Consider the following 24,939-nt stretch of genomic DNA (forward strand, 5'->3'; position numbering starts at 1 on the left):
TTGGACTCTCCCACAGGCTGGCCTCCAGGGCACTTTTGGTGTGGCAGTGCATGTAGCATGGGTGCTGTGCCTTCCCAATAAATGCACGGGCAGGTGGGAGGCCATCCCTGTCTCACTGGCCTTGTTTCCTGAGAGAGGATCTTGGGAAGGGTAGGCTCATGTGTGTCACTGGGGGAACAGCACCACTGAAAAGGCTTGCCAGTGCTCCCAACCTGACTCATGCCTCCCAGATGCCAGTCTCTTTTTTGTGTTTGAAGGCCTTGGGTCACTTAGATTCAAGTCAACACACTATTTGCATTCCAGTTTTACTGGAAGACACGAGCATTCAGGTGTTCAGCTGCTAATAAGTCAGCTGGGCTCTGAGCTCTGAGGAGGAGCGTTCCATATAGCTCCCACCTCTGCAGTGTCAGCAGTTCCCAGAGAACCTCTCTGATCTCTTTGTAGAACTGCAGGGAGGAGACTTCCTTCATCTGCAGATTCAGAGACCCCAGCAAGAAGTGTGCAAGTGGGCCCTGCCTTGTGGTGTAGCACCACCTGCAGTGCCAGCATCCCATATGTACACGTGTTCATGTTCCGGCTGCTCTGCTTCTGATCCAGCTCATGCTAATGCACCTGAGAAAGTAGCAGAGGATGGCCCAGGTGCTTGGGCCCCTGTCACCCACATGGGAAACCTGGATGAAGCTCTTTGCTCCTGGCTTTGGCCTGGCCCAGCCCCAGCTATTGTGGCCATCTGAGAAGTGAACCAGCAGATAAAGATCTCCCTCTCCTTCTCTCTCACTCTATCTTTCAAATAAAATAAATAAATCTTAAAAAAAAAAACCCACCAACTTTGCAGATCAGAAAAGAAGCCCAAGTACAAATGAAGATCAGAGAGGTTCCTTCTAGCAGTGTCTCCCAAATGTGCAGCTTTCTACTGGTGTCACAGCTAGGGGCATTCACAGACATGATCATGTCAACTTGATGTCATGGCCCCTCTGAAGTTCTCAGCACACCAGCCTTGCCATCGGCCAGGGGCAGTGATGGGCTTGAGGCATAGCCTCACTGGCAGGTTGGTGCCCAGCACCCCCCAATGCTCCTGAGGCTCCTATGAGCCCTGGAGGGCTGCAAGACTTCTGCGATGGGATATGTGGCTCACCCTGGGGGCTCCCACTGCAGGAGGAGTCAGTGTCCACCTCTCCACCTTGCTTATGGCCCCTGGGCCTTCAGCTCTGACCACCTGGAGATGGGCATGACCCTGATCAATTAGGCACCAACTCCTTCTCACCAGTGCCAAACTGCTAAATAGTGGTTCTATCCAGCTATTCTCTCCAGACCTTCTGCCTCCAAATCTCTGAGTCAGGCCAGACAAGGCCTCCGGGGCATACTTGTGCTCACTAAAGTGCCAGAAGCACTTCCTAAATGATATTCCAGAAGGCACATCCAGGCATTCAGCTTCAAGTCCAATCCCGGAGCCACTGAGGCAGTGTTCAGCAAGACTTTGAAATGATTTGTAAAGTAAATGACAAGTAAATGCACCAAGTCTTTCTTGGTACTGGGAGCATGAGTTTTGAGTGGACCTCCTGTATAGTTTCTATCCTGTGGCTATCGTCCTCTAACAAGGAAACCAGCACTGGGACATTTTCATGGAAAGTCAGGTCTCACTTTCCCCTGGTACCTAACCAAAGTGTGACAAATGCCCCACAGCAGTGTGTGGTTGCTCCTGTCAGAATCAACCCACCCTGCTGGCTCCAAGGCTGCTGCACAGATGCCTGTGGTCTTTGCATTTGCCCTGGCACAGATGCTGGTGGGGATTTCAGACACTCCCCCATCTGTGACCATGGACATCAGGTTGTAGGGGAGCTACAGAGATATGTCTATGTTAGATTAGCCCCAGGGCAACTGGGTGCCCCAGACAAGAGGAGCAGGCTGTGCACAGAGACCACCATTGCAGCCATTGCCTGTGCAAAGGCCTGCACCTCATGTCTCTTCCAAATCAGCTCCTCAAGCTTTGTCATAGCTGCCAAGCAGCATTTGAGAGAGCAGGGTTCATGGGTGCCAACATCTTTCACTATTTCCACATGACCAGACTCTTTTCCTGCGGATTCTGGATTAGAAGGAGGGACCTGAACTCAGGTTTCACTCCTCAAATTAATGTCCTCCTAAGAGTAACAACAGAGCTCTCAGTGGTGCTGGAGCTTATGGGTCTAACTGACTCTCTGACACCGATTAAGATCCCGTATCCCACGCACCCACTACATGTGAGGGCATCCTGGCACATTTCATGGACTTCGTGGCTCCTCCTCAACTTACAAATGAGGCTCATGGGACTCCTTTTTGTCCTTCAATCAGTTCATACACTTTGCAAGAGTTTGCCTGTGTCTTGCACAGCTGGTGTCTCTCTGGAAGCTGCAGCCTCTTTGTCCCATTTCTCGAATGGGCAGTGGTGTCTGTTATGTATTCCAGGCAAGTCCTACAGCACATAAAGCTGTTCTCACATGTGACATCAAGAACAGAGATGCCTTCCTCAGTCTCCATGACTTTGCCCTCTGTAGACTGTTTTGTCTATGGAACAGTGAGGTTTGCAAAAGAAAGCCTTTAACAAGTCTTAGAAAATAAACATGAAACAAGGCTGTGAGGAAAAAGTTGAGACAAACTAATGCTATTTTTTCCCATTTTTTACATGATCCATAGTATAAACTGACTCTCCCCATTTATATTATTATGGCCAAACAAAATCTAGACAAACACACTGCAGTTGAGCCAACTAAAGAGCAAATTTTAAGCTACTCCAGATGCTCTGTTAATCAGATCAGGCCAATCTGGTCCCTGCAGTCCCTGGATGTCCCATTAAGTTCTCAGGGAACTTTGTCATGGTGTGTGTGCTTGCACAGAAGGTGGGAGAGAATGAAGAAAAGGAGGCTGAGGGGAAAGGGCTGGGGTCAAGTACCATGTCATAGATGATGAGGTTTGAGCAAGAGGCTACAGAATAAAGGATAGAATAGATTCCAGAAGATGAAATGATTATTTTTTAATACCCTAAGGTTTAAGTTACTGTTTTAAAAGAAAAAGTTCAAGTCCCCATAACTGTAACTTAATTCCTTCAATTTTTGAGACAATGGAAATTAGGTGGAAAAAGATAAAAGTCTCAGTGAGTATCTAGAAAAGAAGGGAACCTGCAGCTTTCTCCATGGCATTTAACTCGTTTCCTCCTACCTGTTCCACAATAATCTCATCAAAAGGAGCTAGGCCAAATATGCACTGATGCCTGCACTATTGGGAGAGCAGAGAGCCTTCCACAAGCCTCTCATCCTGGCGCCACTGCTCTGCCAGCCTGGCACATGGGAGCTGCCCTGTCCTCTCTATGGGGCCCACCACTGAACTGTCCCCATTCCCTGACCTCCCAGGACAAGTAACAGACTACAGATAAATCCCTTCTCTGGTGGATATCAAGGAAATAATAGGTGTAAATAATGTGGTGAAAATGGGGCCACCCTGGCTTGTAGTGTCCCTGCTCTCTCAGGCTGGGGACAGACTCTGCTGGCTATTACAGACATGACAGAGAAGCCCACATCTGGATCCAGCTGGCCTGGGGTTTTATCCAAGACAAAGCACTTGGTTACCAACCAGCAAAATTCCAGTGGGACAAGGAGCACACACACACTTTAGATCCAAAATCAGTGCAAAAGTCCACTTGCCAATCTGGGTGTAACTAATATCCTAGGATGATTAAGTAACTTAGTATCTATCATCCATCCATCTCTCCCACATGTTCTTGGTTGCTTCCTTCCCACCATCCACCGGCCTCTCCCAGTGCCTGCAGCCAACGCCAAGGCCCCTCACCTGGCAGCTGAGGCTCTAGAGCAGCCCTTGACCTCCATTGCCCCTCTGGCCCCTGCTCAAACTGCACCATGCCCCTTGCCTATTGATCCTCACACACTGGACTGCACAGCTCCGTGTCCCATGTGTGGATTTTCCTGCTTCACAGGCCCTTTCTCCTCCTCTTGCCCCTGAAATCCAACACCCCTCCCATGAGCCCCAGTGAGGCCTTCCTTGGCCCCATGGGGAATCAGTGGGGCTCCCCCTCCCCACCAGCCTGGCCTCAAAGTTCTCTCACTCTCAGACTTCACTCTGTCCACAGTAGGCAGAGGTCACTTGTGTAGAGTCCCCACTAAACTGCAGGCTACTAGAGCACAGGCTCCTGTCAAAGCTGAATCGGTACCTTGCCCTTGGCACAGTTCCCATGCACTGAACATAAGATGGAAGCTTCCAAGGCCAGATGGTCCTCAGCCTGCCTTGTCACCATTGCCACATCACAAGGGGACTTCAGCCAGCTCATGGAAAAACATAGGCTAATTTTGGTGCAAAGATGTTGAAGTCCATGCATAGTACTTTCATAATTCACTTTTTCTGTGAACTTGTTGAAGACCCACCCCTACACCCTATTTTTTCCTCTTACTTTCTGGGTTTAACTTCTTGCCTTCCAAAGCCATGACACTGAGAGGGAAGAGCTATACAGTTGAAGAAGAAAGAATGCAATAGTGTTAATATAACAGTTGATAAAAAACATAAGATTACCAAAAATTAAGAACTAATAGTTTTTACCGTACTCCTATTTTCAGAACAAATTTGATTTCTGAGCCTTCCTAACTTAAAAGCAGCACTTGGAAGTCTGTGTTAGGTGATCATCTTTAAAATTACTTTTGATCATATTCCAAACATATAGATGATTTTCAATAATCATTCTCAGAAACAAAATACAAGAGTATTTCTCAGGGATCAAAATTTTTACTCCAACTCTTCTGATATAGGTCACTCCAGACAACCATGAGTTAAATGGCAAATGCAATCAAGAGACTGGATCTTTTGCATTCATGGGGAAAATTTATAGCCATGTCTTTAATAGGATTTCCAGGTAGCAACAAAATACACAGAACTCCTGGCTAAATTTGAGCCTCAGATAAACAACATCTCAGAAAAAAGTTTGTCTTGTGCAATATCTGAGATTCAGTTTTCTCCCAATGTTTTAAATGCATTCAGCTTTATTTGAAGTTCAAGTTTAACTGAGTATCCCAGGTCTGATTTAGTAGCCCTTCTCCCACAGTGTGCTTCCAGTGACCCTGAAACATGCTTCACACCCTCAATTTTTGGAATAAAAATATTTTAAAAACTCTTCTGGAGCAGGTACAGCTCAATTGGAAAATTAAAAAAAAAATACTAAGGAGAGGGTTGTCATTGTGGCATGACGGGTTAAGATGACACTCAACATGGGCATCCCATATCACAGGACTGGTTCTAGTCCTGACTGCTCTGTTTCCCATATACCTGGGAAAGCAGTGGAAGATGGCCCAAATACTTGGGCCCCTGCAATCATGTGGGAGAATAGAGCAAGATCCTGGCTTTGGCCTGGCCCAGTCACTGACATTTGAGGAGAAAATTAGAAAATGGAAGTTCTGTCTCTGTCTCTTGTCAGTCTGCATTTAAAATATGTAAAATAATTCTTAGAAAAGATACCAGAGGATTACATTTTAAGAACTGTCATGTATTTTGCACCAGCTGCATCACAGATAGCAGATTTCTTATGAAATTGAAGGATATCACTCCTCTGACCGTCAGACATTATCAAATTCAAAATCAGAATGCTGCTTTTTTTAAAGATTTATTTATTTATTTGAAAGTCAGAGTTACACAGACAGAGGAGAGGCAGAGAGAGAAAGAGAAAGGTCTTCCATCTGATGGTTCACTCCTCAATTGGCCACAATGGCCGGAACTGCACTGATCTGAAGCCAGGAGCCAGGAGCTTCTTCCAGTTCTCCCACGCAGGTGCAGGAGCCCAAGATCTTGAACCAGCATTCATATGGGATGCCAGCACTTCAGGCCAGGGCGTTAACCCACTGCACCACAGTGCCTGCCCCAGAAAGTTTCTTGCGACAATATCAATTCCTCTACCCACATCGGTGGTCTTTCTGTTCAGCCATGCCCAGCTCTACCTGGTTCTTCAGAGCCCCAGACCCTCCTGCTGTCAACACCCCATCAGACAGAAGCCCTTCCTCTAAAGCCCCCTTGATGACAGTCTCGCTTTCATCTTCACATTTAAAAGTAGCTGACATGGCTGGCGCCGCAGCTCACTAGGCTAATCCTCCACCTGCGGTACCTGCACCCCGGGTTCTAGTCCCGGTTGGGGCACTGGATTCTGTCCCGGTTGCTCTTCTTCCAGTCCAGCTCTCTGCTGTGGCCCAGGAAAGCAGTGGAGGATGGCCCAAGTGCTTGGGCCCTGCACCCACATGGGAGACCAGGAGTAAGCACCTGGCTCCTGGCTTCAGATTGGTGCAGCACCGGCAGTAGCAACCATTTGAGGGGTGAACCAAAAGAAGGAAGACCTTTCTCTCTCTGTTTCTCTCTCTCACTGTCAAACTCTGCCTGTCCAAAATAAATAAATAAATAAATAAATAATTGCTGACACGTGCTGCACAAAGGAGAGCTACACTAATTTTTATGAATTTTCTCTTTTAAGAAAAAGCTCATGTTATTTAAAAAAAAGTGCCTGACTTTTCCAGCAAGTCTGCAAAAATTCTGTGAATCCTGCATCAAGCAGCACTCCCTGGCCTCCATGACAGGTGACAGAGGCAGCAAGGAAAGGACGGAGTGAGGGCTGGATGCCTGCATCCAAGTGTGCGTTCCCTACTGCTGTCAGCCTGGTCATCTCGTGTCTTCTTCCAAAGTCTACAGTGTGTAGCTCCACCCAGCTCACAGGGACAACAGCCAAGGCTGCATAGGTTACCTGGTGTGCATCAGGTCTCCGTGGCTCTACATCTGGCCATGTGCTACAGCCTGGACAGGTGCTGTGTCTGTCTCTAGAATCGCCTCTATCTCTGTGGTGGCCCCAATGTGCACTACAAAGCCGGGATGCACCTTGCTTTTTGAGCCTCAGAAAACATTTCTGTCACATGCATGTTGCAGGGAGACACCAGAGGAAATTTTATTGGAGTTCAGGAGTCAGGACAAGAGCAGAAGCCCATTTTTCCTCTTTCATTACTGTCATCAGGCATCATTTCCTCTCTACATAAAATCACTTACATGTGGCTCGACAGGAGCTGAGAAATTACCTTTCTTGCTGGGCATATGCAATATGTTAGATGCTAAGCAATGGATGGTGGGCTGGGTTTATTCAGTGGTGCTCATTGACAGTGGGACTGCTCCACCTGTGGCTCAAGAAAGGCTGGCTCTGAGGGGTGGGGCTTGGCTGGCTGGAAGGGGGAAGAGGCTGCAGTGTGGGAGGGGAAGGCCAGGGGCATGCTCTGTGGTGGCACAGTCCCCGTGGGTACCAGAAGAGAAGGGAAGAAGAGCGTAGAAGGCAGAGCTTGGGGAGTGGCTTGCTGCAGTCTCTACTCCAGCACTCACTATGGCTGCAGAGGAAAACCCTGCCAGATGTTTCACAAGCCTAGCATGGCTAATTCTTCCAAGACTAAATCCATTTTGCTTTAAATTCCTGCTTGACTATCCTCAATCACAAAGCTTATTAGCTGGAAAAGGGACAGGAAGTACCAGGTCCTGTGACCTCAACACACTATCCCATGTGTTTACTTGGCTTCACGGCATGACCCTGACCTAGGGCTGGGCAATTTTCAAGTCTCACTCTTCCAAATGTCAAGAGCAAAGTTCCTGGGAGAACTTGGTATTGTGGGCTCCTTTCATGGCTCCAGGACAGTTACCCAAGTCATCCAACCACTGACTGCAATTTCAGTCACAGCGAGGAGAATCACTTCCCGTATTCTAAGGCATTTACTTAGTATTTTCACACTGAGGATTTTATATTCCTAATTAATGTGTACTTGGTATTTTAATTACATTGCTTCTAAAATATATTTCCAGTGGGAACTTCTTATCCTTATCATAAATGGGAAATATCACTTTTCAGATGCAAGGTAGTCACAAAAATACAATTAACCAAAACCAAATTGATGTTACATCCAGGAAGATCTGGCTGAAGACAGAGCCCCAGTCTAATGCCCAGTCTCTCTGTCATGAAGGAATAACAAGTAGCAAGTTTAGGGAGCATTAAGTGACAAAGCGCCACACTGAGACTTAGCCCCGGATGTTATCAGGAAAACCCAGAGAGGGGAAATGCAGAAATCCTCATCACATGCCTCAATACTCCTAAAGGCTGTGATGTCCCTGAGCTGTGTAATTCACCCCATGTCTAGTATCACTCACTCTTTCAGGAGGTAGGACTGTCGCAGGCTGCAAGGCACTTAAGGAATAAGTAAGTGGCTGTCAGGAGGATCATCGATCAACCCTGTGACTCCTGTAACTCCACTCATGACTGTAATAGTGTGGACGACATACTCCTCATTCCTGATGGCCTTGTGAATCCTACTGGAATATATTTCCCACTCTAAACTCTGCTAGCACAAGCAGTTTGCTCATTGATTAAAACACACTCAGCATTTAATGTGGTGAATTTCCGTTTCATTTAATCTCTAATGTAAAGTCCATAATTGCATCTTTTTGTGTGTCTGTAAGAGCTTATCTTTCTGTGATAATAGCTCACTTTTTCAAGATTTCCTGATATAAAAGCACAGTACAATTCTTGCATTTCTACTTCCCCTGGAGCATCTGTCTCTCCATTTCCTACTCTGTATCTGAGGGTTCTCAAGAATGCTGTCCAGCTGGAAGCAGAGCCCTTTCCACTGGGGAGGCAGACCTCTTGGGGTGGGCATCAGTCACACTTGACTTTCTTTTCCCCTGGATGAGGCTCGCTCACCCCCAGAGTGTGGTTTTGCTTGGTGAGAAACCAGAGGCACGAGTGGCCCTCGGCTCTGAGCACAGTACAGCCCGGCACAGGAAGCTCTCAAGTCTTCTGCTATCCGAGTAAGGGAGGGGCCCTGGAGAACCAGCCAGGTCTAAAAATAGTCTGGGTTTTCTTTCTTTATTGTGTGTGTGTGATTAGACCTCCAAGGCGGCCTCGAGAGTTCCAGGATGAATAAATAATGCGTATTTTTGAGGCAAGTCCCAGGCTGAAGAAGTTGGGGCCACAATCAGATGAGCCTCGTGGTAATGAGGGTGCCAGCTCTGGCAGCTGCACACCGGTGGTGTTTCTGCCAGGGAATGTAGGGCTGCAAGGATCCCGGGCAATATTAGGGCAAGGCTTCAAGGACGTGAGGCTTGTAAAAGGCAGCAGGGTCAAGAGAGGTGGGCTGGCCATGGAGAGACAAAGTCCCTTCCTGTGCACGCTAACTGCACTGTTCACACCTTATCCCTCTCCCCTCAGCACTTGCCCAGTGCCAAAGGAAAGAGCATTGGAAGGTCCCGTGGGGCAGGAAACACAGGGCTGAACCCTGCCAAGGGGGAGGCGGAGGATAATGGTAGTAGACAGGGTGGGGCTGCAGAGTAAGGCATGGTGCAGTGACACACAGGAGGGATGCACAGGATTGGATCAAGACCACAGACACAGCCAGGGAAAGACAGCAGGCCGGTCAGGTATGATAGAGGGGGAGGGCCAGGGACAGGACCAGGGTTACCACCGAGGGCAGAGTCGGGGGCGTGCTGCGGGGCAGGGCCAGGGTCTGGCTGAGGGCTGGCCCCTGGCCTTCCTTCTGGGGTTTTCCTGCACTCCAGGGGCGGTGGACCTGGCCAGGGCTCTCTTCTCTGCCTTTGCCCTGGTCCAGTGTGTGAGGGGAAGTGACTCTCTGGCCTGCTGGTCACCTCTGAGGTCGCCGTGTGCCAGTGTTCTCACACCTGAGGGCCAAGCGGCTCCACTTAGGGTCACAGGTGTGGCAGGGAGCACCTTTGTCAGCACCGGGCTTTGTGGACAAACAAAACCAGCAATTAGCTTTCTGATTGCATGGCTCTGAGCTGGTGGGGCGGAGCAGGCAGCCTTTGGCCACAGTGGTGTTCCAGGCATAGAGGATTAGAAGCCACTTGAATTACGAAGGCAGACCAGACCTAGGCCTGCATGTGTGAAAGTCAGATTTCTCCCCGGGGAGCTGAATGACCCTGGAAAGAAGAATTTCCTTTATCTGGGTCCAGTACGGGAGGGGGTCACTAAGCCTTGCAGGCTCATCCATGGCTGGGTGCCCACGTGGATACACAGTGGCCTCTCCAAGTCAGGCCCCGCCTGGGGGCACTAGCGAGGGGGCAGAGCTGATGGCCACAGGCATCCCCCACCTATTCCTGCTCAGATACCCTACAGAAAAGGAAAGGAGCCTGGAGAGAAGTGTGCAGCTTCAGAGTCCAACATGCACCTGCCACACACCCAGACAGTACCCCAGGAAAGGGAGTCTTGTGCTCCCAGGAACACCTGAACATGAATGGCAAGCTTATTATTAACCAGTGTTCTCCCCGTCCCAGAGTGGACGCAGTGTGTGGGAGTCAACCACCAGGACTCACAGGCAGCGCTGGTGGCTCCATGCCTGGGCAGCCAATGTCCCAGGCTCGGCTGGAGGCTCACTCTCAGCTGTTGTGACTGCTGGGCCTGCCACCGGTCTGCCTGGGAACTGGTCTCACAGACACAGCATTCCCTGTGTAGTTATGGTGCTAATGGGCCGCCCCCCTGGGAGGCAGCAGTGATGACTCAAGTACTGGTGTCCCTGCCATCCACATGGGAGACTCAGATGGAGGTCCTGGCTTCAGCCCGTTCAACCTGGACTCTTGTGCTCACCATCCATCCATCTACCCATCCATCATCCATCCTTCCATCAGTCTGTCAATCCATCATCCATCCATCTCACGCCCACCTGCCTACCTGTGCGGGAGAGAAATGTCTCCTCACTCAGCTTGTGCAGGGAGCTGCTCCATGGGTCCCGCAGGTGCACAGCAGCTCACTGAGAGCTGGCTCAGACACAGAGCAGATAGCTTCAGGTGGAGACAGAGCTGCTGAAAACAGAAAACCCAACCTCCTCAGAGTAATCACAAAGGCGGCCGGCAGGGATTTCCAAAGTTTTGGAGGGAAACAGCCTTGAAAAAGTGCTGCCTGGCTTTTGGGAGTCTCCCACGTGGGTGCTTCCCAAGCACAGCAGCAGGGAGCCGGGTGGCAAGTGGAGCAGCCGGCGTGAATCAGGCACAGCGTGATAACCCACACACCGGCTCCTACTTCAGGCTTTTTTTTTTTTTTTAAATCCCGAAACCCTGGCACCTTGATGGCTGAGGGGCCTGCCAGGACAGGTGGACCCAGGGACCCGCTGAGCTGAGCTGGAGGCCAGGGGTGCTTGTGCTGCCAGCTGAGCCCGCAAGGAGGCAGCAGAGGCCGCTGAACGAGCTCACCAGCTGGGACCACGAGAGTGGGTGGGGACTCGTAGCTCAGTGGGGAGGTGGTGCCTCCTTCCCTGTCCATCAGGCTGGCTCCTCCTCTGGGGTGGATCTGTCCTAGCCGCTCTCTGCCTTGCCTGTCTGGCCATTTTTGTCTGCGTGTCCCGCGTTTCCACGTCACTCCCTGCTGGGCAGTCATGCGATGATGAAGCCAGGGGTGCTCCGATGGGGCGGCCCGGGGAGGCTGGGAGGAGAGACCAGAGACAGCAGGGCCTAAGAGTGCGTGTCCCGGAAATCATAGCCCTCCATGTGGCCCCCAAGCCCTGCCTGCCCAGGGCTGCTGTTTCTGCCTCAGATGTAGATCTGAGCTTCCTGGTGGCCCTGGAGAAAAGGGAACCAGCTCAGGACCGAAGCTCCAGCCTAGAGAGCACCAAGGTGTCCCCGGGCATGGGCCTAAAGTTCAGGACCCGGGGAGAGGAGGCCACGGGGGTGGGGACCGGATGCATCTGTTGGTTTTTCCGCGGGACCCTTACAAAGCCGAGCTAAGATTTCCGGGGAGCTGTTGTTCCAGTCTCACCCAACTCCCATCACTGTCCCTTCCCTCGGACCCTCTCTGTGGTCAGCACCTGCCCACCCCATCCCCGTCCTACCCCCATGGCCTGTTCCTCCCCCTTTCTGCATGTGTGTGGTCCTGGCCCTGGCAGGAGCTGAGCTGGGCAACCGAACCTGGGTCACCACTTGGGCGTGACAGTTGCCCTTCTGAACCGTGGGGTCTGGGTTACCCGCCCAGCCAGCACTGGCCTCTGCCTTCAGGGTCAGAGCATGAAGTGTCCCTCCTTCCCCCAGCACCCACACTGGGTTCTGGTTCCTGAAAGCGGTCACTCTCCTTCCTCTGTCTCTGTGTCTTCCACACCTTGCTGGGATTCTGTGTGGCCTCCGTGTCCCAGCCCAGGGCCCAGAGGCTGTGATTCCTCCCTGCTCTGGGTCAGCATCAGGACCCCAGGACTCCCTGTTCTGAAGTCTTCCAGCTTCCCGACTGCCCGGGCTGGCAGGGTGGTGTCCACCAGGGAAGGCTTGCAGTCCTGCTGTCACCCCAGGACTCTGGACTGGGCTCCAGACCCCTCCTGAGCTCTGCCTGAGTGACATGGCAGAGGAGGGGGTGGAGCAGCCCCTGCTCCAGCCCCTGGTCTCTCTGGCCTCCACCAGGTCTTCCTCCATCACAGCCAAGGCTGCTATGTGGAGGGTGTCTGCCCCTGGCTGTACCTCCCTCCCTGCCCTATGTCTGGTTACACTCTATAGTCCCCCAGGGACTGTCCCCATTCCCCTAGAGCCCTTCCCCTCTGTGGTCCCCTGGGGGCTGTCCTCACACTGCACCAGGGAATGGGGAGGGGACCCAGGGGTGCTCTTGGAGGAGGGAAGAGGGCAGCCACCCCCTGGCTGTGTGTGCAGCTGCCTACCCAACATCTTTCAGCACCTTCCATGGTCTCTGGTGCCTCAGCAACTCTCCCCTGCTGGACACGGGGGACCCTGAGGTCTTTGTGCCACTCCCAGGACACCAGGTGGGGGGAGGTCAGGGAGCTACAGGGACTGAGTGAGGCTCTCCCCGCGGGTCCCTGGCAGGGGCAGAGCAAGGGCGCCTTGAAGATGAGGCAGACACATGTGCAGGCTGAAAGGTCGCCCAGCCCCTCCTGCCCCCATCCACCCCAGGACAGCAGCCGGCACTGGCTGGCCACTGGGAAGGAGCCAAAACCTGGACTTTGGGACCAGGGCTGTGAGGTCTCAAGAGTGGAGCAGCAGCCATGGTACTTAAGTTTGAAGGCTGGGCTGTGGCCACATGCAGGGTTTGGTTGGGTGCTGCTCCATTGATCATCCCCAGGGGTACTGAGTGCACTGTGGGGCCTGGGATGGGTGTTGCACCCCACCTGTCCATCACACGCTTCCTGGGCCTCCTGTTCCCACCTGACTGGCAGAAAGACAGTAGACACCAGGCAGGGTAGGCAGGTGCCACAGGCCCAGGCCTTCCATAGGAATGGCCGGGGTAGGCTCAGAGAACTCGGGCCATGGGCAGCAGGTGGGTGGGAGGAAGGCAGCAGGAGACATGGGTGTGAATCACATGTGTGATACAAACACAGGTGTGTGCATGCAGGCATGGGTATGGATGGGAGTGGGCATGGCTGTCCATGGTCTCCACTCTCAGGCTCTGAAACCCGTGCTATACATGCCTCAGGGACCTGGCCAGTGAGAGCCAGCAGTGGCCAGGGGATCCTGGCATGGCCTCAGCCTCAGAGCCATGCCCAGGTGGCCAGGTCAGAGGGGAACCCACAGAGCAGACACCTGGCTCAGCTCAAGACAGGGGACAAGGCGGATGCGTCAGCGCCCGCTTTGCATTCCAAGGCAGGGCAGGCAGACTACAGCCTGGGGAGAATGCAGACAGGGTGTAGCTTTGGGGACGGGGTGCCTGAGAACAGGGGAGGACAGGGGTATGGTGGAGGGGGTCTCCTCTGGCGCTACAGGGCACATGGTGCCCAACCCCTCCCACCCACTGTGCTGGGAGGGTCCCTGGGAAGAAGCCAGGGAGAGAACTCTGACCCTGGTGATGCGGTGTGTGGGGGGAGGCCCCCAGGACAGACAGAGGCATCCCTCAGAGGGTGACAGAGTGATCTCAGCATCCTTCAGAGGCAACATCAACACGAAGCCGGGCTCATGAGCAGGGCAGCCACTGCTGTCCCCGCATGTTGCTGAGCTGGGAAGACGCTGCCCCAGTTTTAATTTCTGGAGGAAGTGACCTTTTACGTTTCTGATCACAAGAAGTTAACTTGCTCCAGGAATGTGATTTCCTACCAGCTGAACGACACAGCAGTGATGAGCAGTGGAGACTAGAGGGATGCTTGCTCCTGGGCCCCTGACCCAATGCCCCCTGGGATGGGGGAGCATACCAGCCATGGGAGCAGCCAGGGCTCAGGGTGAGAATTTCCAGGGCTGGGTCGATTTGCAGCTGAGGATGCACAGAGCAACCGTCATCCTCGCCCCTGCCACCATCCTCCTCTCTGCTGACCACTTGTGGGCCCTTGTGCCACAGCTGCCACCAGGAAGCTGTGCTGTTCCCCAGTGAGGCTCAAGTAAGTGGGGGCACAGGGACCTCCTATTTCTGACCCCAACCTCCTGCCACTGCACCCCCACATGCTGACCACGGTCACGTCTCTGTGGGCTCCCAGGGCACCCTACCAGCTGCCTTGTGCTGGCCACAGAGCCACCACGACCTCTTCGCGACGAGGACAAACCCAGCCGAGCCTGAGTCGAACTGGAGCTGGTGGGATGAAGTCCCAGCCCGTGGTAGAACCCTCATGGGTGGACCGTGGCCAGCCACATGGCTGCAGCTGGAGCAGGCAGGCCCTCCTCCTCAGGTGTGAGGAGTGGGCACACAGTGCTGGCACCTCTGAGCAGCTCTGGACAGTTTCAGGTGGCACTGGTTTGATAAAGAGGATGGGGCTGGGCCAGGGAGGCCCAATCATGGAGCAGACTCAGTGGGTGGTGGGTGGGGCACAGAGACAGGGAGACCCTGTGGTGGACTCCAGCCCTCCTGGCACCCGCGTTCCCCAATGTCCTCAGGATCTGCCCTCTCCCACGGATGGAAGCCCCCAGGTGCCGCGGTCCCAGTCTCCCACCGGGTTCCCCCTGCCTCTACCAGCTCTTCCTCCTATGCTTGTTGGCCAGGGTGCCACCTGCAGGGGTGGGGCTGCCGAGGTGGGCCTGGGGGTTTTGAACCAGGGCCGATGTACCCAGGCTGCAGAAGCACCGTCAAGTCTTTGAACAAGGGTGGCCTGAGCCATTTGTTCTCCAATCACTCTGCGTCCCTGACCACACGTGTGCTCAGCACCAGGGAGACCCAGCTTAACTTGAGAACCCCTGGACCCGAGGGCCCCACCTTCCCCTCCTGTCCCTTCTGTCTTCCTCTCCCCAGACCCTGGAGGACAGCTACCCCCATGCAGCTGGGGACAGTGTCCTCCCTATGTCTCCACTGGGAAGGCTGGAGTGACACAACCCTGGAAGCCACTGGGCCATGCTCTGTTCCTAAGCTGGTCACTAAGCCAGCTCCCATCAAAGTGGCCCTGGAGAGGGCTATGTCCAGTGTGGGGGAGGCCTGGGCCAGGCAGTGGCAGTCAGGGTGGTGAGCAGTGTTGGGGTCAGGTGGACACTGGGGACCATCACGGGGATCCAGATGTCATCAAAGGTGAGACCTAATGGGAGGGGCTGGGGCTGTGACAATGGAAGCTGGGGAAGGGGGTCTGGGAGGAGGGGCTACTGGGCCGAGGACTCTGTGCCCATGGATTCCCCTCCTCAGGGAGTCCCCAGGAACCGGGACTAAAGCAGAGGATGGCAGGTCCCTGGTGGGAGACCCTGCTGGATATGGTGAGCCCCCCAGGCCTGGGGCTGGTAAATGCACTGTCCCTGGACTCCCAGCATGCCTTGCAGCCCCCGTGGACCCCAGAGCTGGCCAGTGCACAGGCATCACCCTTCCCCCATCCCTACCCTTTTTCTTCCCAGGGCCTGGCCGGCAGTGACCACTGCCCCAGCCTACACTGGGTGAGCCCCTCCAGCTCAGCTGAGACCCCTGGGCCAGCACACACAACTGAGGCCGAAGCCCCCTGGGGCTGAGTTTGAGTGGCTTCCCAGCCAGTGTCTGCCTGGGGGCTGGGTGGCCTAGTGGGGCCATGATGGCAGCCTTTGAAAGCCCTAAAGCCTAAAAGCCAAGGAGAGAGTGGGGAGAGCCCCTCCCCCAGCAGAGAGGCCGAGGCAATGATGGCCATGCCCACGCTGCCATATAGGGCTTCTGTGGGCCAATTAAAGAGGAACCAAGCCTCTGGTTTGCTCCCAGATGCTGGGACTCTAATTAGAGACATCTTAGACCCAGTCCAGATGCTCTGCCCATGTCCTCCCCAGCACAGCAGAGCTGAGGGCCTGGGTCTTCAGCTGGTGTTCTCTCTGCCATGGGGAGATGGCCCCAGACACCCTGTTTCATCACTCTGGGCCCCAGGGACCTCCTGGTCTACCCACTCACTCCCCAGTCAGGGGACAGAGCCCCCCCAGGGGAGGGGTTTTGAGTCATGGACCTGGACCCCAGAGGACAGAGACTTCCAGAAGGCAGGATTCTGGGGCTTTAGATACAGAGGCAGCCCAGCCACAGGGCTCCCCAAGCCCACCCCCACGCTTCCACCTGGGACGGAGGCTTCAGCCACTGGCGCCTGCCCCAGGTGGGATCCACTTTTTCTCCTGCAGCTCCAGGGGACTCCAGGCCCTGCTGCTACAGGATGCCACCCAGCCCACAGGGCAGGGTTTGTGGGGAGATGACTACGGTACTGTGATGGGGGCGGGGGGAAAATGAAAGACTCAGGGTCAGTGGCAAACACGAAGCCCACAAGGTCAGGGGGACTCTGTTCTTACCCCTCCACCACCCGGGCATTCTCACTGGCCTCCTTCAGATCTTCCTGGATGACCAGGTCTTTCGGGATTGACAAACTGCAAGGGTTTCCCACCCCGCACTGGTGATCTGAAACGTGGTCAATGGGCTCCAGCTCACCCTGACATCTGGCAACTCACTTCTCCCACAGCTGTGGCTGCCTGCTGCCTCTCCAAGCTGCTCGTGGTGCAGATTCCCACCCCACCCCCCAACCCCACATGTAGATCCCCCGTGCACACATGTAGATACCTCCTTCTGGAACCGCAGGAAGAAGGTATCCCTGAGTACACCCTGCCCAGCGGTGCTGCAAGGACCCTGGCCTCAGGGCTCCATGGCAGGGGCTGCCACAGGTGCATGGCTCAGCAGAGTGTCCAGCCCACAGGTACAGCATGGATTCGGCCTGTGAGTAATCTGCTGTTGAGCCATGGTGGGGTTTTGTGCACCAGGGGCTCAGCCTTGCTGCACCCTGGCAGAGATGCACAGGCCCCAGGCCAGGTGCAGTGCGATGCCTGGCAGCTGTTGAAATCTGTGAGGGGAGGCAGCGCTCACATTCAGGCCACCAGGTCCCCTTGCAGCCCCAAACTTCCCTTGAGTTCCTGACGCTTCCACCTGTGTGGCCTCAGCTCCCCACGTGAGCTCACTCATGGGGAGGTGAGGGCTGCACAAAGGGGCCAGGCTCACTGAAAGCCTCAGCAGGAGGGAGGAGACCCAACACCAGACCAAAACTCTGTGCACCCCGCGATGACTCCCACTCTCCAGCCAAGGGGCAGTCCCGCTCCTGGCTCTGCCACTGGCTTGGGGTCCTGACCATGGAGGGACAGATGGACAGATGTGTGGGGCTGTCAGCCTGGCTCTGAGGCCTAGATCCAGGGCCAGATGAGGGGCAAGGACTGTCCCCAGCAGGCCAGAGATCCCAGAGCCTTTGGACAAGACAGGAGGGGGCAGCAGGGGCCCCACAGCCCTGCATTTGTCCCTCCGGGTCCCACGTGCAGGTGCACAGGCCCTGCAGGGTCAGCTTCTCCTGTGGCCTCTGCAGGAGCTGTGGGGCTGTGGGTGGGGGTGGGGTCTGTGCCCTTGTCCTCCATTAGTGTAAGGACCCCATCCGATCTGGACAAGGCCCACCCTTTGGACTGTGCCCTCCTCAGCACCTCAGACCCCATCTCCCAACGCAGCTGTCTCCCGAGGCTGGGCATCCACTCAGAATTTCCCAGGATGCACCTGGACCCCTGGCAGGGGAATAGGAGGAGAAATGGGAGGGGCTGAGGGGACCAATCTGGAGTGTGTGTGTGTATGTGGGGTGAGGACTCTAAGTGGAGGCACCGGTGGTGGGCGGCAGGTAGAAAACAGCCCTGCCCCTGCACACTTAGGGGCTGAGATGGGCAGGTGCTGAAGGAGTGCCTAGCTGCTGGGGCTACTGCCCTGTGGCCCCAGGAAACCCAGAAGGGCTTTGGGTCCCTCACAGGCATGGCCCATGGCTTCCCTTGGTGCTGAGTCACCAAGACTGGCCCTCCTCCCCCAGGCCAGAAGAAGCCGCTGGAAGTCAACATCTTCACCCAGTGACCCCCAGTGGGGCCTGGGCTTGCCCAGGGGGCGAGGCTGCCACCTGCTCTGCCCTCAGCTGCAACTGGACCTGCAGCCTGGCAGCTTTGGGCCTGGCAGAGCTGGGGGTGAGGGTGGTAATGGAGGCCCGGGTCTCGGCATGGGAACAGCTGCCCCAGGTCCAGCTGCTGGGCTGGAGGCCAGGGGGGCACAGATGGGGAGGCACTGAGCCTGGCCAGACACTGCAGCCTTCAAGGGCTTCAAGACTCAACTGTGAACCTTCCACCTGCATACACTCCTCTTGCCTGTGCACACTCCCCTCACTGGCACACATCGCACCTCACCTGTATATCCCCCCTCAACTGTGCATATCCCCCTCACTTGTGTCCACCCAACTTCACCTGTGCACACCACCCACCTGTGTACACTCCCCTCCCCCGCACTCACGCCCCCCTCCCCTGCAGATACCCTGCCGCACCTGTGCATACCCCCTCACCTGTGCACACCTCCTCTCCTATGCACATCCCCTTACCTGTGCACACTCTCCTCACCTGTGACCCCCCACCTGCGCACACCACCCTCACCTATGCACATTCAGTCTTACCTGTACCCCTGGCCAGGCCTTAGCATGCCTGACAGGTGGGGCTGACACCCCAGGGAATGGCTGGTGTTGGTTTGTGGCAGGTGTGGTGTGGAGCTGGGAGGGAGGCTTTTATCTTCTCTCTGTGGCCTGCTGGTGAATCCGGGGCCCCAGCTGCTGCGGGGGAGGTGTGCAGAGCCCAGGACGGAGAACTCAGTGGCCTTTCTGGGACTTTCCAGGACTTTCTGTGGGATCTTCACAAACTGCGGCAGAGGCAGCATGCTGAGTCTCTGCAAGAACAAGGCTTCTGAGGCAGGGGGCCTTTGGGGAGGATGCAGGCTGGGAGGGGGGGCTGCTTCATTCCACATAGGAGGGGAGTGGGATGGCAGGGGGCTCTCCCATGACTGGCATTTCCCAAGAGTCAATTAAGACATCGGGAACTGATTAGGTTCTGACACTGATGAAACCCAGAGGTAAATAGCAAAAGGAAAAGAAAATCTTGATTAGTCCTCCGTATAATTCTGATTATTCAAAGTTCACGCCTGCAGGGAGTGGACTAGGGATATTTATTTATATCCCTTTTTGTCCATCAACTTTGTGAATCTAGATTATCAGAACCCAAACTTTACCATGAGAACCTGGCTGGGGCTGGGGCTGGGGGTGGGGCTGGGGCTGGGGCTGGGGCTGGGGCTGGAGCTGGGGCAGGCTGGGGCTGGGGCTGGAGCTGGAGCTGGAGCTGGGGCTGGTGCTGGGTCAGGCTGGGGCTGAGCTTGGGGCTGGGGCAGGCTGGGGCTGGGTCTAGGGCAGGCTGAGCTTTGGCTAGGGCTGGGCTGGGCTGGGCTGGGCTGGGCCAGGCCAGGCCAGGCCAGGCCAGGTCAGGGGGCTTGGCCTTGGGGTGCAGATGACCTTCCCTCCCTCCACAGCAAGAAATGCTAGAATGTCCCTGTTTGGGGCTCAGCCTTGTGCCGTCTCAGCCTCCTTCTCTTCATCCCACGGAGGTGGGAGAAAGGAGAGGAAGGAGTAGCAGGTCTGGGTCATGTGGGGGGAGCCCCCAGCAGGGCTGTTGCCCCAGCGTTGACCCTGCAGTGGCTGCCACCATGGACAGTGGAACCAGGAGGCACTGCCTGGTCTGACAGTCCTGCTTGGTCATCCAGGGCTGGGAGCCACCCCCTCTCCTGCACACACCAGTTTCCGAGGCCATGTCTCCCTGAGGAAGTGAAGAAGCCCATGTGTGGTTGAAGCCAAGCCCAGAGCTTAGGGCTCAGGAAGCCTTCATGGTTTGTAGTGACAAGAAAGGCTGAGGTGGACAGAGGCCACAGGAACACAGACGGGGACTACAGGACGAGGACAGGGGCCACAGGGATGAGGACAGGGATGTTTTGCACAAAGCCATCTTGGGGGCATTGGGGGTGTGTTGCAGGATCCTGGCAGACCCCAGAGTTTGGGGGAAGCTGGGACCAGCATGGGGACACTGCAGTGACTCAGCTGCCAGTGGTGTTAAGGGACCCTGACCTGAGAGGCGATGCCCACTGTAAAGATGCAGGTCTCCTGCAGCCCAGCCCCACCATGTCCTCAGCCCCAGATGAGCAGACAGCCAGGGGCACGGGGCACTGTGTTCTGAGTCAGCGGGGACTGCAGGAGACAGTCTCCAGACTTGGTCTTGGGGCTCGTGGGCCCTATCCCTCACAGCTCCCAGCAGCGTTCCTGTTTGGGGGTGAGCTTACTGAGTAGGGGGTCAGGAAGCATTGTTTGCTCCCAGTCCCTGCTGTCCCAGGCCTGTGATATTCAAGCCCTGGAGACCCCCACCCTCTGGGGTGGCTTGGAAGCAGGAGCAAGGGGGCCTCTCAGCGCAGAGTGGGGGCAGGGAACTCTGTGTCCTGCCTGAGGTCTGCCTGCTACAAAAAATTTATTGAAATAAATCTAACCAATGGTATCAAAGATCTCTACAATGAAAATTGTATTAAAAGAAGAAATAGACATTAAAAGGTGGGGACACCTTCCATGGTCATGGATTGGAAGAATCAACATCTTCCAAATGTCCATACAACCTAAAGTAACTTATAGATTCAATGTGATACTAATCAAAATATCAACAAAATTCTTCTCAGATCTAGAAAAAATGATGCTAAAATTCATATGGAAACACAAGAGACCCTGAATAGCTAAAGTAATCTTAGGCAACAAAAGCAAAGCTGGAGGAATCAGAACACTAGACCTCAAAACATACTACATGGCAGTTACAAACAAAACAGCCTGGTACTGACACAAAAAGAGACGTGTAGACCAATGCAGCAGAATAAAAACTCTAGACATTGATCCATGCATCTACAGTCATGTATCTTTGACAAAGTTGCAAAAATCAACCTCTGGAGCAGACAGTCTCTTCAGCAAATGCTGCTGGGAAAACTGGTCCTCTGCATGTACAAGTGTGAAACAAGACCCCTGCTTTACATCTTACACAAAAATCCATTCAAAATGGATCACAGACCTAAATCTACACCACGGTACCATCAAATTAAAAGAGAACTTTGGGGAAACCTTACAAGACCTTGGCATAGACAAAGAGTTCTTGGAGAAGACCCCAGAAGCACAGGCAACCAAACCCAAAATTAACCAGAGGGATTATGTCAAACTGAGAAGCTTCTGCACTGCCAAACACTCAGCAAAGTGGAGAGGCAAATGACAGGGTGGAGAAAATATTTGCAAACCATGCAACTGACAATTAACTTCCAGAATCTATAAAGCACTGAAGAAACTCAACCACTACTAAACAAACAATCTAGTCAAGAAATGGGCAAAGGACTTAAATGGACATTTTCCAAGAAAAGAAATTCAAATGGCCAATAGAAGCATGACAAAAATGCTCAGGATTGCTATCCTTCAGGGAAATGCAAATCAAAACCACAATGAGGTTTCACTTCACCCCCATTAGAATGGCTCTCATACAGAAATCAACAAACAATAAATGCTGGCAAGGATGTGGGGAGAAGGGTACCTTAGTCCACTGTTCGTGGGAATGTAAAATGGTACAGCCACTGTGGAAGACAGTATTGAGATATCTCAAAAAGTTGAATGTATTGTGCTCGCTTCGGCAGCACATATACTAAAATTGGAACGATACAGAGAAGATTAGCATGGTCCCTGCACAAGGATGACACGCAAATTCGTGAAGCGTTCCATATAAAAAAAAAAAGTTGAATGTAGACCTATGATATGACCCAGCAATCCCATACCTGGGAATTTATCCAAATGAAATGAAGTCAACATAGGAAAGTGTGATCTTTACCCCTGTGTTCATTTCAGCTCAATTCACAACAGCTAAGATATGGAATCAACCCAAATGTCCAGTAATTGAAGAGTGGATAAAGAAACTATGGTACATATACACTATGGAATACTACACAGTGGTAAAAATGAAATCCTGTCATTTGCAACAAAATGGATGCAACTGGAAACCATTATATTTAGTGAAATAAACCAGTCACAAAAAGACAAATACTATATGGTCTCTGGAATCTGTGGTAGCTAATGAAGTACTTAAAAATGTAATGTATAGGAACAAAATTGACACTTGAAGATATGATGATTTTGAAGAGCCTTTGCCTTGACTGTTAAAGAACAATGTTTTTCTTGTTTGTTTTTTTTGTTTTTGTTTTTCTTCTTACTAATAGGTGAACTCTCTACTTAGTATAGGGTTAATCTTATGAGTATAAAAGTTAGCTGAAAATTTACCTCTGTAAAAAACAGGAATTGAACAGGAAAAGGGAGGAGGAAGAAAGGCACGAGTATGGGTGGTAGGGAGGAGGGGGGAAAGAATCATCATGTTCTTAAATCTGTATATGGCAAATGAATGAAGCTCTATTCCTTAAACAAAACTGAAAAATACAAAAAAAAAACCTACAAGTATATCAGTGTAAAAAATAAGGAGGCACCGACTCTTGTTGACTTTGTGGCATAGTAGGCTAAGACTGCCTGCAGCAGCAGCATCCCATATGGGAACCAGTCTGTGGCCTGGCTGCTCCTCTTCTGATCCAGCTCTCTACTAATGGCCTGGAAAAGCAGTGGAATATGGCCCAAGTGCTTGGGCTCCTGCACCTTTGTGGGAGACCCAGAAGAAGCTCCTGGCTTTTGCCTTCAGATCAGCCCAACTCCAGCTGTTGCAGCCTTTTGGGGAGTAAACTAATGCATGGAAAACCTCTCTATCTCTCTCTTTAATTCTGCATCTCAAATAAGTAAATAAAATATTTTTTAAAAAATTAAATGAAAATAAGTTATCTATGAATAATATTTTCATATATATTTTATATATGAACTACATGAAATTTATTCCCTTTACATATATTTTCAAAACAAGATTTATATGCTAATATAACTTTAATGATCTGTGATTACTTTAAAATTTACAGCACATAGGTGAAATTCACTTGATTTCATTGGATTATTCTTTATAGTTACAGCCCTTGCTTTTATTCCTGCTGAACATGGTCTTTTTACTTCTTACTTGTTGAACTATTTTTAGTGCAGCATTAATCTTTTAAATTCATGTAAATTTAAAATGTTATCTCAAAAATAAAATACACAAAAATTTGAAAAGAATGACATTTGTGGCTTTTTAGATTTTTGGTGTGTATGTTAAGAATTATGTACATAGGTGGGCTGGCGCTATGGTGTAGTGCACTAGGCCTCCACCTGCGGCCCTGGGGTCACAGATGGATGCCAGTTCATATCCCAGCTGCTCCTCTTTCAATCCAGCTCTCTGCTATGGACTGGGAAAGTAACAAAGATGGCCCAGGTGCTTGGGCCCTTGCATCCATGCAGGAGAACCAGAAGGCCCTGGTTCCAGGCTTTGGATCTGCTCAGCTGCAGCCTTTGCCATCATTTGGGGAGTGAACCAGCAGATGGAAGACCTTTCTCTCTTGCTCTGTCTGTAACTCTGCCTCTCAAATAAATAAATAAATAAATAAATAAATAAATCTTTTTATTAAAAAAAGAATTATGTATTTGGGTCCCACAAGACAAACACATAACAGGTTAAGCTGCTGCCTGCAGCTCTGTCATTCCATATAGGCACCTGTTCCAGTTCCAGCGGCTCCATTAGTTCCCTGCTCATGCACCTGGTAAAGCGGTGAAAGATGGCCCCAGTGCTTGGGCCACACACTCACATGACAGACCCAGAAGAAATTGCTGGCTCCTGGTTTCATTCTGGCCCAGTGCTAGCCATTGCAGTCATTTGGGGAGTAAACCAGCCAATAGAAGACATCTCTCTCTCTCTCTCTGTCTCTCCCTCTATAACTCTGCCTTTCAAATAAATACACCTTTTTAAAAAAATAATTATGAACAAATTGAAATGTCTGTGTAATGATTCTCAACACCAGGAAAATCTAAACTTTAAACAAAAAATAAGCCTATCTTTTAATCCCATATTCCATTTTTATATTGCTGTAAAACAATTTAGTTCCAAATACACATGCAAACACTCTATGATTTTTCTTATGTTAATGAAACAATCAAAAATAAATGTTCATTTCCAGTCTTTCCACTCAGCACGACAATAAAAATCAATTTACATATTTATTATCACTGTCAATATTAATTAAAATATTTCCAACTACTTTAATATTAGCATGACATTAAATATTTTATAGCCCCTTAACCCTATGCACCAAATAAGATATTGGTATTTTTAGCTTAATTTTTATTAACAACAATTGTACACACTTATGGGCTACAGTGTGACATTTCAATATCCTTATATTATGTATGGTGATCAAATCAACATTTATTCTTCTTTGATATTATTCTATGGTTGAAGTCCTTGAGTTCCTGTCTCCTGTTTTCTCATAAAACATGTACTAGATTACTGTGACCTAGTCACCCAATTGTACTGTATGACAAGAGGAACTCACTCCTGATGTAACTCTGACTGGCACCAAATATCCAAAATGTTTTCCCGTATAGTTTTAAAAATTGAATTTGTTTGAAAGGCAAAGAGACAGAGAACAGAGAGAGAATATGTGTGTATATGTGTGAGAGAGGTGGATAGAGCAGGAAAGAGAGGAAGACAGCACTTCCATGCCCACAATAAGCAGAGCTTATCTGGGGTAGACTGAAACTGGCAGCAGGGAATTCAGTATCAGTC

General features: G+C 51.9%; 1 non-coding gene across 1 annotated transcript; it reads left to right on the forward strand.

Annotated features, from left to right (window-relative positions):
- The first annotated feature begins 21,879 nt into the window (after window positions 1-21,879).
- LOC133755368 (U6 spliceosomal RNA) lies at window positions 21,880-21,986 on the forward strand. Its single transcript, XR_009865386.1, has one exon. It is a non-coding gene; the product is annotated as a U6 spliceosomal RNA (small nuclear RNA).
- Window positions 21,987-24,939: the final 2,953 nt, after the last annotated feature.

The sequence above is a fragment of the Lepus europaeus genome, unplaced genomic scaffold (genome assembly GCF_033115175.1).
Source record: "Lepus europaeus isolate LE1 unplaced genomic scaffold, mLepTim1.pri SCAFFOLD_3_1, whole genome shotgun sequence".
Taxonomy (NCBI): domain Eukaryota; kingdom Metazoa; phylum Chordata; class Mammalia; order Lagomorpha; family Leporidae; genus Lepus; species Lepus europaeus.